Below are 16,264 nucleotides of genomic sequence, written 5' to 3' on the forward strand. Positions count from 1 at the left end.
AGCTATTACCTTTTTCTTATGGGAGGACTCTTCCTCGTTGTGTTGTTTCATGGTAAGCTCATGCGTCATAAGGGATCCAAGGAGCTCTTCAAGTGGAAGCTTGTTCAAGTCTTTAGCTTCTTGGATTGCCGTCACTTTAGCTTCCCACGACCTTGGTAGACACCGAAGGATTTTCCTGACAAGTTCACTGTTAGTATAGTTCTTGCCAAGGCTTTTTAGGCCATTGACAATATCAGTAAACCTAGTGAACATGCATGTAATTGTTTCGTTAGAGTCCATTTTAAATAGTTCATAAGTATGAACCAAAATATTTATTTTGGACTCTTTCACTTGATTCGTGCCCTCATGGGTCACTTCAAGTCTGTCCCAAATCTCTTTTGCAGAATTGCAAGTAGAGACCCTATTGAATTCATTACGGTCTAAGGCACAATAGAAGACATTCATTGCTTTAGAGTTTAATTGTGCCTTCCTCATGTCATGTTCATCCCAGTCCATTTCTAGTTTAGGTACCTTAACACCATCTACGTATATGGATGGGATGTAGGGCCCATTTACTACAATGGACCACATCTCATAGTCTTGGGCTTGGATGAATATTCTCATCCTAGCCTTCCAGTATGAGTAGTCAGATCCATTGAAGAAAGGGGGTCTTTGGGTGGACTGACCCTCAATGTGGGAAGATCCAAATGGGGTTGTCATTTTGATCTTTTAACTCTTGAGTGGAAGAGTTTTTGGCTCTGATACCACTTGTTGCCCAGATAGACAACCCAAGAGGGGGGGGGGTGAATTGGGTTTTTAAATTAACTTGAATATTTAAAACTTTGTGGATGATTAATTTAAAGCTATAGCAAGTTGTTTAATTAAAGCTAAGTGCTGTGAGTAGTGTCCGGGGAAGAAGATGAGAGACAATGCACTACAAACACAAAGTTTTATAGTGGTTCGGAGCTAACCCTTGCTCCTACGTCTACTCCCCAAGTCTCACTTGGGAATTTCACTATAACCCCCTTGGATTACAGCCGGTTGTTTTGCAAGCTCACAACCAAACTTGTTGTTTTACGAGCTCACAACGAACTCGGTCGGTTTTCCCAGGCTCACCGACTAGAACCAAACCCCGATTGTTTTTCCGGGCTCACAATCAAACCCTTACACACGTTGGTTTTAACTTGGCTCACCAACCAACCTTAAACCCCTTGATTCAATCCCCCGATTGAATCAAGTAAATACAAGAGATAGAAGAAAACAGAAAATAGCTTCTCAAAAAGCAGATTTAAAACAATATAATCGTAAAGGAGTTAGAAGCCCTCAAACGCTTTTAAGCTGGTGAAGAGGTATGGCTTCTGGAACTCCGGTCTCCTTTTGAAAGAGTGGTCGACTTGAATGCAGGAGGAGGAAGCTTTGATTGTTGGAAAGAAGTTGTTGGAGCAGTAAATGCAGATCTCCCCTTTTTCGTTTAAGAGCACTTGGAGAGCTTGAAAACTTGAATGCTTGGAGTGGAATCTCTATTCTCTTCCTTGCTACAGTCCTCTGTGGCTATTTAAGCCAACCCCCACAGAAACTAGCCGTTACTCTGCTTTTTCTGGCCGTTCTGCACACTCTGCGCAGCCTGACAATATGACCGTTGGTGGGTTGGAGTCGACTCGCGCGATCAGGAGTCGACTCGGCTGTAGCAGGAGTCGACTCACGCTTTTCCGGAGTCGACTCGGCAACTGTTCCAAATTTGAATTAAAGTTGCAGTCTTGACTGGGAGTCGACTCGTCTTGACCTGGAGTCGACTCGCCAACTTCTGGAGCTGACGTGGCAATTTTGGAGTCGGCTCATCCACTGAAGTCCGTGGATCCAAATTTGAATTTTGTCCACTCGAGTCGACTCGACTGTCTTGGGAGTCGACTCGAATCTCAGAGCCCGAACTCCCGATTCTCTGTCTTTTGGCTCATCCAGTCTTGGAGTCGACTCGAACTTCCTTGGAGTCGACTCGGCTCTCAGTTTCCGAAAGTTGGTCTTCTGCCTTTTGACGTGAAGCTTGTCTCGGAGTCGACTCGAGCTGTCTGTGAGTCGACTCGAATCTCAGAGGCAGTAACATGGTCTTCTGTCTGTTGATGGTCGCTCAGTCTCGGAGTCGACTCGCGTACTGCGGGAGTCGACTCGAATCTCAGAGCCGAAAACTGCTCTCTGACTTTTCTTTGTGTTTCTCTTGGAGTCGACTCTTACTACCCTGGAGTCGACTCGTTGAACATTGGAGTCGACTCGCGCACTTCGGGAGTCGACTCGTTGACAGTTTCTGAGTTGAAGCTTTCTGTCCTTCTGTCTGTTCTCAGTCGGAGTCGACTCGTACTGATCTGGAGTCGACTCGAGCTCGTGCCAGTGAACTTGATACGCTTGGAGACGACTCGTGATACTCGGGAGTCGACTCAAGTCTCAGACATTGGTTCATGCAGACTTCTTAACTTATCCAAAATACTATGAACCAAGTCTAGAAACACTTGGACAGGATTTTCACTGAAACACTCAATTGAATTCATTAGTAATCACAAGATATACTCAAATGCTTTGAGCTCATCAAAATCAAATGGGGTTTTAATCAATCACTCCACAGAGGAGGACTAGGGTTAGCAAAGAGGGAGGGGCGCACGCCCCTCCTCTTTTTCCTTGCATGGTGCGGCAACACAAGAGGGGCCGGCGCCCCTCTTGGAAAATTGTTTGGAGCTCCTAATTTGTAGGAGCTCCACACGCTATTAAAGGGACATGAGGCGGCACACTAGGGCATTCAAGCCCTCTTCCTCCTCCAGCCGTGAGCCCTCTCTCCTCCCTTTGTTTCAGCCGCAAGCAAGGTGAAAGAAAAGAAGAGGCTTGGCGGCATCCTTTCTTCCCTCTCTTGGTTTCCAACGTGAGCAAGGGAAAAGGCTGCAAGCAAGCATTGGATCTTCATCCATCTTCATCCTTCTTCTTCCTCCTCCCAAACACAATCAAGGGTTGATCAAAAGGGAGGAGATCAGCCACCTAAAGTAGTCTTTGCAAGGGAGCTAGCACCCCAGGAAGACAAGAAAGCTTTGATCGGTTCCTGCTTCGTGTGGATACCCGTAGAGGCCGGGCACTTGAACGGCTTCAAGCAAACCTTCATCCAAAACCACGATCATCAGTTTGCGGTGATTATCTACCCGCACAAGGTGAAGATCTGATCTTCTAATGTTTTTAAAAAGTTTTTAATCCTTATCTATCTACGAACGGTTTTAAACAACGTTCATGCGATGAACGGTTGATCCCGCGCATGCCTCTTCCGCTGCATCTGAATTTTTTTGAAATTTTTCTACGGCATGGGCAGATTTCTAACAATAGCCTCCCATTAAGTTGGGTGATAATGGATCCAATATTTTGATAATTATTGGAGGCGCCACACATCTGGTACTTATCAAGCATTGGAATTGTTATTCAATATATGATGAGTTAAGTGTACCTTCAATAGGCGATCAGGTGAGCCGAGCCACACTCGGATTTGGTCATCTATTAGTTGATTAGACTTAACCCTATCATTTAATGGTTGGACCTGACTAGGATATTCGGTGGAGGCGCCACACGCCTGCCGAAAAACCTAGGGCAAAATCATCACTAGAAGTTGCTTGGTGAAGCAATTGGTTAAGAACCTACCAATAGGTGCATATGGGTTGGCCGAGCCATACTCGGGCCTATATGCGATCTATTGGGTTCTAGTGCCCACTAAAAAATTAGGAGTAATTTTTCGAATTAGAGGTAGAGGCTACCAATTTGTATAAAATAGTGGAAGTATCTTTAGACTAAAGTCCAAGTCTATTGAGTTTAGTCAATTCATATACTAATAGCCAAATTTTCTTTTTATGCAGACATGGCCACTAATTTGTCACTTCGCTCATTATTGGATAATGACAAGTTGACTGGTCCAAATTTCAATAATTGGCATAGAAAACTGAAAATAGTGCTAGAGCATGAGAGGATCCTTTATGTGATAACGGATCAAGCACCTGAGCAGCCCGCTGCTAATGCATCAAGATCGACCAGAGATACTTATCAGAAGTGGCTCAGTGACCGAATCACTGTTCGATGCATCATGTTGGCAGCAATGAGTGATGAGTTTAGTAGGCGTTTTGAGAATACGCAGCCGGAAGATATCATTCAAATGTTGAATGAATCATTCGGCGTTCCTGACGACATTGAGAGGCACAAAACTAGTTGTGCCATCTTCAGCGCCTAAATGAAAGATGGGACCTCGGTAACTGATCATGTACTGTACATGATTGAGTTAATCGAGCGTCTAAGCTCTTCTGGCTTTCCCCTTCATGATCAATTGGGGAAGGATGCCATACTAAACTCATTGCCTGGATCATACCGTCCTTTTCTCTCTTATTTTCATATGACGAAACCTGTAGTGAATTATCACCAATTGTTGGGGTTACTACAGATGTTTGAAAATGATCACCAACTTCTTAAGAAGACGGTGAACTTAGTGGGAGGTTCATCCAAGGGTCGCTCCTTTAAGAAAGAGAAAAAGAAAAATAAAATCCAAAAGAAACAGGTGCACCATGCTCAGCCTAGTCAGAAAAAGAATAAAAAGGCTGATCAGAACAAGGCGGAGTGCTTCTTCTGCAAGAAGTAAGGATATTGGAAGAGGAACTGTCCTCTTTACATTGCATCCCTCGATCCGAACCGGCCTAAAAAAAGTGGGCAATTAGTTGCCAATCAAGGTACTTATATGATAACACTTTGCAATTTTTCTATTTGTGATAATTCGACCTGGGTATTGGATACCGGTAGTCCTTTTAATATTTGCAATTCGTTGCAGGGGCTACAAGTCAGTAAGAGGTTTGAAGAAGGAGAAAGGTTCCTGAATGTTGGAGATGGAAGACTAGTTCCAGTTCTAGCTTTAGGAATTCTTAAAATTGAATTCAGCTCTTATGTAAATATCCTTAGTGATTGTCACTATTGTCCAAGTTTTCTATTGAATATCATTTCTGTAGGCCTTTTGGCCAAAAATAGTTATGAAATATCAATAAAAAAGGATTATTGCAATGCCATTTGGAATGGTGTTGTTGTAATGAATGAAATTCTGAGTAATGGCATTTACATTTTGTCACAGCCTGTTCATGTAATGTATAAATCCAATAAGCGCCCTAGAATAGATAATGTTACGGATGTCTACCTTTGGCATCATAGACTAGGTCATATTAATAAGAACAGGATGAACAGGTTAAGTAAAGAGGGAATCCTATGTTAATGATTGTGAATCATTGACAACCTGTGAATCATGTCTTCTTGATAAAATGAACAAATCACCTTTTATCGGAAAAGGTGAACGAGCCAGTGATCTATTGATCCTTGTACATTCTGATGTATGTGGGCCAATGAGCACAGATGTTAGAGGTGGGTATTCATATTTCATTACGTTTACAGACGACCTTTCTAGGTATGGTTATGTCTATTTAATGAGACATAAATCTGAATTATTTGAAATGTTCGAATTATATCGTAATGAAGTAGAAAAATAAACTGGAAAGAGTATTAAAACTCTTCGATCAGATCGAGGAGGTGAATACCTCTCCAGTGAATTTTTGACATATCTAGGAAAAAATGAGATTCTCTCCCAATGGACTCCTCCTAGTACACCACAGTATAACGGTGTATCAGAAAGAAGAAATTGAACTCTGTTAGACATGGTTCGATCTATGATGGGGTTAGCTGATCTGCCCATATCCTTTTGGGGATATGCTCTTGAGTCAGCCTGCTATATTGTAAATAAGGTTCCAAGTAAGTTTGTTGATGAGAGCACAAAAGTGCGATCTAAGTACCAATTAACTTAGCCTAATGCTAGTAAAATAATGATAAATAATAGGTGTTAACATTTACATGATTAAATATTTTATTCTTAGCACTTATTATAATTTTTATCATTATATAAATTCATCTCTTTCCTTCAAGCATCCAACCGTGATCCTAGGACCCGTGAAGCATTGCAGCCGTCTGCAAGTATCTCCAGATTTCATCCATCCGAGTCCTAGCCTCTTCAGATCCTACCCACGATGTTTGCGGAGCCCACGATGCATGCCAAGCGTCCACAATCTCCCGAGCATCTCGTGATCCCCGCGTCCGCATCCCAGCAGTTCAATCCTCCTGCGATCCAGTCGTCCGTGCCGATTCACCAGCATCCCAGATTCTGCCTCATCCGCGAAGCTCCCAGCGTCCGCATGCAGCTCATCAACCCACGATCAGTCCAAGCTTCCTTCAGCGTCTTCCTCGCAGTCCACGCGTCCATCTGAATCTCCCGCATCCAGCTTCTCCTGCGAGCCCATGCATCCCAAATTCCGGATCGCGATAAATCCCAAGTTTCCGAATCCCAGCATCCACCATGATTTTCAGCCTTCCCCAGATCCCGCAGGCATCCGTGATCCAGCTTCTAGATCTTAGATCCACGCGTCTTCCGAATTCTTTCCCAGATCTCTCCCTGCGTCCCGACTTCAGCCATTTGAGATCACATCCAAGATTCCAGCATCCCCAGATCTTCTCCGCGTCCGAGAGCCAACGTCCGCAACCTCCCGCGAAGCATCCCAGCCGTCCGCGAAGCATTCTTCCATGATCCCGTCCATCGAATCATCCCGAATCTCCTGCGTCCAACGCCTGCGATCGTTCCATGCGTATCATCCAAATCCTAGGTCCCGCGATCCAGCTCCTATGATTTCGCGTCCGGATATCTCGCAACTGGATTAGGGATCCATCGGGGGGGATATAGAAGGTTTCTCCCTTGGCTGAAGGGGGATCCCCATTCGAAAAAGAATAGAGAGGTCTCCGATTCAAAGAAACAGAGGCCCCCTGCTATTCTAAAAGAAAAAAAAAAGAGAGAAGGGATACTCTGTTTCGGGCCAAAGAAAAGAAGAAAAAAAAATGGAAGGGGGACTAATGTTTAAAATGAGTGGCTGATTTCTTAGGGAGGGTGATGGAGGAAGCTTTGATGTATTGCTCTTTGAAGTAAACTCTAAACTTTTGCTTTGAATGATTTATATTTACTGATATGTTCTTGACCCATGCATTGTTATTTCATAGATAGCTTTTTAATGGATTATGATTATTGATATATGGATTGCTTTAGTATTTGATTCGTCGTAGACGTAGAAAGCACGATGAATGCTTAGAAATTGAGTTCATATGTTCATGAAACATATACCACGATTAGATCTATCCGACAGTTAATCTTTAATCAAGAACCATAGATTTTATTTCTTGGATGCAATATCATCAAGGGGAATTCCAGATCCCTACCATCTTTATTTCATGGAACTATGTTTATTGATATATTGTTCTCTGCTTTTAATTTCTGAAAATCAAAACATCATCTTAATCCACAAATTTATTGAATTAATTAATCTGAAATTATACTAAATAATCTTATATATATTTCGTTATCTGAGGATTCGACCTCGGACTTCCGAGATTTTACTACTTGTACGATTCTCCTATACTTGGGAGATTAGTTTCGCGAAAACATTTTTGCGAGTGCGTCAAGTTTTTGGCGACGTTGCCGGGAAATAGCTGATTTATTATTATAATTTTAGATTTAATTAGTACTTTAGTAGTTAGTCTTTTTCTTTCGAAAAAAAAAAATTCTTTACTGCTGTTTTTTTATTCCCTGCACAGTCTGCATCAAACTCTGATATCAAAGTAATTAACCATCTGAACTCAAATTTGGTCTTCAGGTGCAGGACCTGTGTTTCTTTCATCTGAACGGTCTAATTGACATTCTAAAACTTTTAAGACCATTAGATTAATACGAAACCTTGCTGCTTTCTGTTTTGAATTTTCTGCATTTAATTGTTTTAGAATCAGAATTTTATTGTTATCATATCTCATTAACCCTTGTTGCTAATTGAAAATTTAAGAAAAAAAACTTTAAGAAAACATCGAGGGTGATTATTCAAAAATTAAAAAAAAAGAAGAAAAACCTAAAATTTCAAATTTCAAATTTCAGAATTCAAATTTCAAACTTCAACTCATAAAATTTAAAAAAAATAAATAATTTGCTTGATCACCTATTCAATGAAATTTAATGTCACGTCATAAAACAAAAAAAAAATCTCTTGATTGTTGCATATAGTATAAGGCATCAGCATAAAATACTCTAAGAGCTGAACCCATTTAAAAAGATAAGGTCGGAATTTCATCACTCGTCCTTAGCCCAAAAATCACCCCATTGCATAAATATCCTAAGCATAACTAAAATCAACTAGACGTTGACCCCTAAGGACATTCGAGCTCAATAGGACGAAGACCACCGAAAGTTGCACCAATTTCGCTCTGTGGCTTAGTTGATGTCTAGGCAAGCTTTGTCCCTATAAGGGAGACAGTTCATCTGTTCGAGGCAAGTGGGTTTTAAGTGGGACCTTTGCGAACACATCGTGACCCCTCCACTTACCTGGAAGCTTACCTGGTCAACTCGGTTCGTTAGACTGGATTGGAGGCTTAGGTGCCCTCTTCAACCAGTTAGGAGCTGTCTAAAAATTTAAGAAAAACATTAGAAATTAAGGTGTAATGTTTTGTTGCATGTTTGATTGTGAATAGATTTTTATTTTAGGGTGTCATTTTAGGGTATCTTTAGTTGGTACTTATATTTATATTTATTTTTTTTAAAAAAAACAACATAAAAAAATTTAATTAAATTTTGTATGCTAGGTTGGAATAGGGACAACACTAGGCGTCTGAATCGACAAATTTTTGACAGTTCCTTAAATCAAAATATTGAAACTCTTTCGCAAAATCTCAGATCTGGTGAGACGGCTGATGACGATGTAGGAAGTCACCATGGTAATGAAGGTAGACCCCCAGTTATGACACTTCGACAATACTTACACCCCACTAGGACTAGTCAACCTTCATGCATGATTATTCCTGAAAACGTAGGACACTTTGAAATCAAACCAGGAGTAATCAGTTGCTGCCAAAGTATCATGGAATGAAATCCGAGAACCCTTATCTTCACCTTAAGGATTTTAAAGAAATTAGCATCACATTTAGAGTGCCAAATGTATCGAAAGATGTCCTTAAATTGACCTTTGTTGGCGGAGGCCTGAGGGGCCGAGTCAACGTTGGCGGAGGCCTGGAGGGCCGAGTCAGTCCCGCCGCCTGCCAACGTGGATGCGCTGGAGGAGTAGGGTGGGTTATACCACTAGGGGGTCCCTGAACCCACTGGCGAGGCCCTGTCGGAGTCCGGAGTTGGGCGAGGCTTGGTCGGAGTCGACTCGTGGCGCTATGGGCCCCTGTGCTAGTTTAAGAAAATAAAGTTGCGCCTTCACTAACACCTGCGGGTTTTGGTGTAATGGTAGCGCTTGATCCTGACAATTGGTATCAGAGCCATAGGTCTCGAGTTCGAAACCCAGGCATCACGTTGGGGGAGGATTGTTGGCGGAGGCCTGAGGGGCCGAGTCAACGTTGGCGGAGGCCTGGAGGGCCGAGTCAGTCCCGCCGCCTGCCAACGTGGATGCGCTGGAGGAGTAGGGTGGGTTATACCACTAGGGGGTCCCTGAACCCACTAGCGAGGCCCTGTCGGAGTCCGGAGTTGGGCGAGGCTTGGTCGGAGTCGACTCGTGGCGCTATGGGCCCCTGTGCTAGTTTAAGGAAATAAAGTTGCGCCTCACTAACACCTGCGGATTTTGGTGTAATGGTAGCGCTTGATCCTGATAACCTTGTTTTCTTTTTTCTTAAAGGATAAAGCCAAAACATGGTTGAACTCCTTGAGACCTAGATCGCTAGGAACATGGCATGATATGCAAAGAGAATTCTTGAAAAAATTCTTTCCCGCACAAAGGACTAACTTTTTGAAAAGGCACATTAGTAATTTCCAACAAAACGACCATGAAACATTTTATGAATGCTGGGAGAGATTTAAAGATTTGCTTCTCTCTTGTCCTCATCATGGGTTTGAAATATGGAGAACTATTAGTTTCTTTTACGAAGGGTTGTCTCCACAGTTAAAACAATTTATAGAGACTATGTGCAATGGTCTATTTTTGGAAAAGCAACCCGATGAGGCATGGAACTATTTAGACTCTCTCGCAGAGACTGCACAATTATGGGATACAGGGGATAGAGTGAATAAACCTTTGCCTAAGCCTACTAGCATTGGACACGGGGGCCTTTACAACCTTAGTACTCAGGATGATATTCAGGCTAAAATGGCAGCCCTTACTAGGAAGGTAGAGGAAATTGAACTTAGAAGGATTGAACCCGTCAAGACCGTAGAACATAACAGCGAATGTTGTAGGATTTATGAGATGCCTGGCCATCTCACCACTGATTGCCCCATAATACCCGCATTCAAGGAAGTCTTGCATGATCAGGCCAATGTTATGAATACCTATCAAAAATCTTTCAATAATCCTTTTTCGGGTACTTACAACCCTGGATGGAAGAACCATCCAAATTTGAGGTGGAGGAATGACCAACCTCAACAAGTATATAACCCAACTCCTCCACCTCCGCAACCTCATTATGCACACGCACCCCCTCAAAAACCCAGTCTCGAAGAAACTTTGCAATCTTTCATGCAAGGTCAAGCTAAAATTAATGATGAATTAAGAAATCAACTGACAACGCTGACCACTGCTTTAAGTGCTCAAGAGAAGGGTAAGCTACCAGCTCAACCACAACCTAACCCTCAAGTCTACGGCGGTAGCAATGCATCATCTTCAACTTCGCATAAAGAACAAGCGAAGAGTATAATAACTTTGCGAAGTGGAAAGGTTATTGACCGACCAGTCCCAGAACAAACACAAGCCATACCTGATTCTGACCCTCCTAAGACAAAAGAAAAGGATACTGAAGAAACCGAAGCACCAACATCAACTGAAAAAATTAAATGTCCTTTTCCTGCACCATTTCCACAAAGATTAAAGCCCTTGCAAAAACTTGAACCAAACTCTGAAATTCTTGAGCTTTTTAAGCAAGTAAAAATCAATGATACCTCTTCTTGATGCAATCAAACAAGTGCCTTCATATGCAAAATTTTTGAAAGATTTGTGCACTGTCAAGCATCGTTTAAATGTCAAGAAGAAGGCATTTCTGGCTGAAAATATGAGTGCAATTTTACAGCATAACATTCTTCCTAAATATAAGGATCCAGGTTGCCCAACTATCTCGTGCATCATTGGCAATTTTAGGATTGAGCGAGCATTGCTAGATTTAGGAGCAAGTGTGAACTTGTTGCCATATACGGTATATGAGCAACTCAGTTTGGGAGAGTTGAAGCCAACAACTGTGACCTTACAATTAGCTGACAGGTCAGTGAAGGTTCCTAGAGGGATTATCGAAGATGTGTTGGTCCAAGTAGACAAGTTCTATTTTCCTGTTGACTTTATCGTACTGGACACACATCCGGCTTCCAATTCACCAACTCAGATTCCGGTCATCTTAGGACGTCCATTCCTTGCAACTTCTAATGCATTGATCAATTGTAGGAATGGTGTCATGAAGCTTTCTTTTGGCAAGATGACCTTGGAACTGAACGTCTTTAGTATAGGTAAACAACCCAGTGATCATGAAAAAAGTAAAGAAGTTGAATGGGTTGAAACCATTGCGGAAGAATATTTGTTAAAAGAAACATTTACTGAATCGGCCGACAATGGTTTAATAGATTGGTGTTCTGAAGGTACTGCTAATGATGTGGTCCCACCTGGTTTAGATAATTCGGATGTTATGATGGTCAATGGGTGGAGACCGCGAATAGAGGAATTTGAACAGTTGCCACCTCGAAAAGCAAAGATAGTACCATCCCATGAACAAACACCTAAGCTCGAGTTGAAACCTTTACCGAAGGAAATCAAGTATGCCTTTCTTGGACCCGAGGACACATTTCCTATAATCATCTCATCTGATCTGGATCATGCCCAAGAAAAAAAATTACTTGGTGTTCTAAAGAATCATAAGGGAGCTTTAGGGTGGTCTATTGCCGACTTGAAGGGGATTAGCCCTTTAATTTGCACGCATCGGATATATTTGGAGGACAATGCCAAAAACACAAGGCAAATGCAATGCAGGTTGAATCCTACGATGAGAGATGTGGTTAAAGCAGAAGTCCTCAAGTTGCTTGACGTGGGTATTATTTACCCAATTTCCGACAGTAAATGGGTAAGTCCTACTCAAGTCGTTCCTAAGAAGTCGGGTCTGACGGTAGTCAAAAATGAGCAGGGTGAACTAGTTCCAACTCATGTTCCGACGAGTTGGCGCATGTGTCTTGACTACCGAAAATTGAATTTGGTCACTAGGAAGGATCACTTTCCCCTACCCTTCCTAGACCAAGTTTTGGAAAGAGTTGCAGGATACAAATTCTATTGTTTTCTCGATGGCTATTCCGGGTACTACCAAGTCGAAATTTCACCTGAGTATCAAGAGAAGACTACCTTCACTTGTCCTTTTGGCACATTCGCTTTCCGTCGGATGCCATTCGGGTTGTGTAATGCACCTGCAACATTCCAAAGGTGTATGCTCAGCATTTTTGAAGAAATGAACGAGATATTTTTTGAAGTGTTTATGGATGATTTCTCTATTTTTGGCGATTCTTTTGATGATTGTTTATTACATTTACGAGCAGTCTTAGCTCGATGCATGAAAAAGAATCTGATACTAAATTGGGAGAAATGCCACTTTATGGTGCCAAAGGGAATTGTCCTAGGATATATTGTTTCATCGAAGGGCATGGAAGTTGATAGAGCTAAGATTGATTTAATCGCCAAGCTACCTGCATCCAAGACAGTTAGAGATGTTAGATCATTTTTGGGTCACACAGAATTTTATAAGAGGTTCATCAAGGACTTTAGTATCATAGCTCGACCATTATGTAACCTCCTATTCCTTGATACACCGTTCAATTGGACTGAAACATGTCAAGAGGCATTCAAAAAATTGAAGGCTATGCTTAGCACTGCACCCATCGTGCGACCACCTGATTGGTCATTACCTTTTGAGATCATGTGCGATGCTAGCGACTATGCGATAGGAGCTGTCCTAGGACAACGCAAGGATAATAAGCCATATATCATTTACTATGCAAGCAAAACCTTAAACGATACTCAAATAAATTACACCACCACCGAGAAGGAATTGCTTGCAGTAGTATTTGCATTAGACAAATTTCGCTCTTATATCCTTGGTGCTCCTATTGTTATCTTCACAGATCATGCGGCGCTAAAATATTTGCTGGATAAGAAAGAGGCCAAACCACGCTTAATACGATGGATACTTCTACTCCAAGAATTTGACATCACAATCAAAGATAAAAAGGGAGTAGAGAATGTGGTTGCTGACCATTTATCACGGCTAGTTGTTTATGATTTGGTGCCACAGTTGCCCATCAAGGACTCGTTCCCTGAAGAGCAAATGTTTATACTTTCTACTATGCCATGGTATGCTGATATTGTAAACTTTCTTGTCACGAACCGGATGCCGGAGCATTGGGGATCGAATGATAAGAATAATTTCTTGCGTGAAGTAAGGAGTTATATTATGATGCCCCCTATTTGTTCAAGTATTGTAATGATCAAATCTTTAGAAGATGCATACCGGATCATGAGATGCATATGTTAGATGTATGCCCTAGAAGCCAATCTGGCTGACACATTATTAATTCTAGTGACATAATTTTGTACTTGACTATTTATTATTGAATAAATGAAAGGCATCTTTTTCATTCATATTGTTATTGTGTCTATGAATCGTCCAAGGAATTAATAAGATGATGATGCATATTCTCAAGAGTTGAGAATTTGAGCCATGTATCATTAGTGATTAATTTCTAAACGCTCCTGATCGATGGATCATCACGAGGACGGTGATCGATCCGATGAGATCAGTGCACACATTACTTTCCCTATGGATGGACGAGACTCGAGTCCATGGTATGGAGATACTGAAGTAATAGTGCAGGTGCTTGTTAGAGAACAAGGGTACTGAGCGTGACCAAGACAAGAAGTCACTTGGGTGTCTATCCACTCATCAGTGACTTGCTTGATGTTGCAGTAGTGTGACTGGTCCTTTGACCTGCGATGCTTCGGCTACTCACAGTGAGGTTATTGTAGTTTGACTGCACATATACATGGTCTCTAGCCATATGGGTCCATGCAGTGTAGATTGGCTGCAGTAGGTTCACTGTAGGAGTAGGGTATGCACCTATAAGAAATCTATCGACCTTGATAGATAAGGAGAGATCCTATGTGATTTATAAGACTGAGTTTGTAAGATCTCGGCCGGGGCAGATTGCACAGTGGAGAAAGAGTTCTCCGCTCTCGAACTTAAGTCGAATAAATCTTGACATATGACAGACGAAGGGGTTTGATGAGTTATCCATGACCTCTGTCTTGTAGGGATCCACGATAGAAGGACTGTATCACATGATAACTGCACCTAGAGGTTCATCATTCTATTCTGCTGGGTAGCCACTACATGCTGCTAGGTGTCACTAGTGGATGGTGGGACTCATAGGGATTCTCTTGATGATCGATAAACTCTAATGAGTAGAGTTGGAATCGTTCCGACCCATTGAAAGGAGTTTTCAATGATATTGTGCTAGAGATCACAATATATCTCACTACCAGTCAGAGTAGAACCTATGGGGTCACACACACTAGAGGCATTGACCGATCCGATGGTTGAATCGTGATTAGGAATCACAAGTAATCAATTCGATTGATAATAAGTTGAAGAAGGAACAAAGGGAATTGATTAATTGGACTTAAAACAAGAGTCCTACTTAGAGTAGGATTCGTAGAGTCCTAATTGGATTAGGACTAGGAATCCTACTTGGACTGGGATTCCTACTTGGACTGGGAATCCTATTTGGAGTAGGACTAGGATTCCTACTTGGAGTAGGATTCCTATAATCCTAATTAGATTAGGAGTTTTGAATTAAATTTGGATTCCTACTTGGAGTAGGATTTCTAGAGTCCTAATTGGATTAGGACTTCGAATTTAAATTAGAGTCCTAATTGGATTAGGACTAGAATTAAACAAGTCCTAATTGGATTAGGATTTCTTAAGTCCCAATTAATTATTAATCCAATGAATCAAGATGACTCCTAATTAGATTAGGATTGAAGAGTTCAATTGAGTCATGGTTCATTCAAGTTCTAATTGGATTAGGACTAGCATAGATTGAACCCAATTGATTCATGATTTGGACTAAACCAAATAGGAGCTCTAGATGCCTTTAAAAGGCTTTGAAAGGAGGTGCCCTAATGATAAGTGAAGCCCTCCTCCTCTCCAACTCGTGGCCACCCTTCTCCCCTCTTGGTTTCAGCCGCCATCAGCAAAATGGTGAGAAGAAGAAAGCTTGGCGGCAGCCTCCTCCCTCCTCCTTTGCTTCATCCAATGCAGGGGAAAGAAAAGGGCTGCAAGGTGCTTTGATTCTTCTTCAAGATCCCTCCTTCTTCTTCCTCCTTCCAAGCACAATCAAGAGTTGATTGAAAGGGAGGTGATCAGCTATCAAAAACATATCTCTGCAAGGGAGCTAGCACCCCGGGGAGATTGGAACGTTTGGATCGGTTCCTGCTTCGTGTGGATACCCGTAGAGGCCGGGCACTTGAACGGCTTCAAGCGAACCTTCATCCAAAACCACGATCATCAGTTTGCGGTGATCATCTACCCGCACAAGGTGAAGATCTGATCTTCTAATATTATTTAAAAGTTTTTAATCCTTATCTTATTAGATGTATGCCCTAGAAGCCAATCTGGCTGACACATTATTAATTCTAGGACATAATTTGGTACTTGACTATTTATTATTGGATAAATAAAAGGCATCTTTTCATTCATATTATTTATGTGTCTATGAATCGTCCAAGAAATTAATAAGATGATGATACATATTCTCAAGAGTTGAGAATTTGAGCCATGTATCATTGGTGATTAATTTCTAAATACTCCTGATCAATGGATCATCACGAGGACGGTGATCGATCCGATCAGTGCACAGATCACTTTCCTTCTAGATGGACGAGACTTGAGTCTACAGTGTAGGGACACTGAAGTGATAGTGCAGGTGCTTGTTAGAGAACAAGGGTACTGAGCGTGACCAAGACAAGAAGTCACTTGGATGTCTATCCACTCGTCAGTGACTTGCTTGATGTTGCAGTAGTATGACTGGTCCTTTGACCTGCGGTGCTTCAGCTACTCACAGTGAGGTTATTGTAGTTTGACTATACGTATACATGGTCTCTAGTCATATGGGTCCTTGTAGTGTAGATTGGCTGCAGTGAGTTCACTG

At 41.8% G+C, this 16,264-nt stretch overlaps 1 pseudogene; it reads right to left on the reverse strand.

The window, feature by feature from the left end:
- Positions 1-9,833: 9,833 nt before the first annotated feature.
- LOC120106389 lies at positions 9,834-9,931 on the reverse strand (annotated as a pseudogene).
- Positions 9,932-16,264: the final 6,333 nt, after the last annotated feature.

This window comes from Phoenix dactylifera, unplaced genomic scaffold (genome assembly GCF_009389715.1).
Source record: "Phoenix dactylifera cultivar Barhee BC4 unplaced genomic scaffold, palm_55x_up_171113_PBpolish2nd_filt_p 000542F, whole genome shotgun sequence".
Lineage (NCBI taxonomy): Eukaryota > Viridiplantae > Streptophyta > Magnoliopsida > Arecales > Arecaceae > Phoenix > Phoenix dactylifera.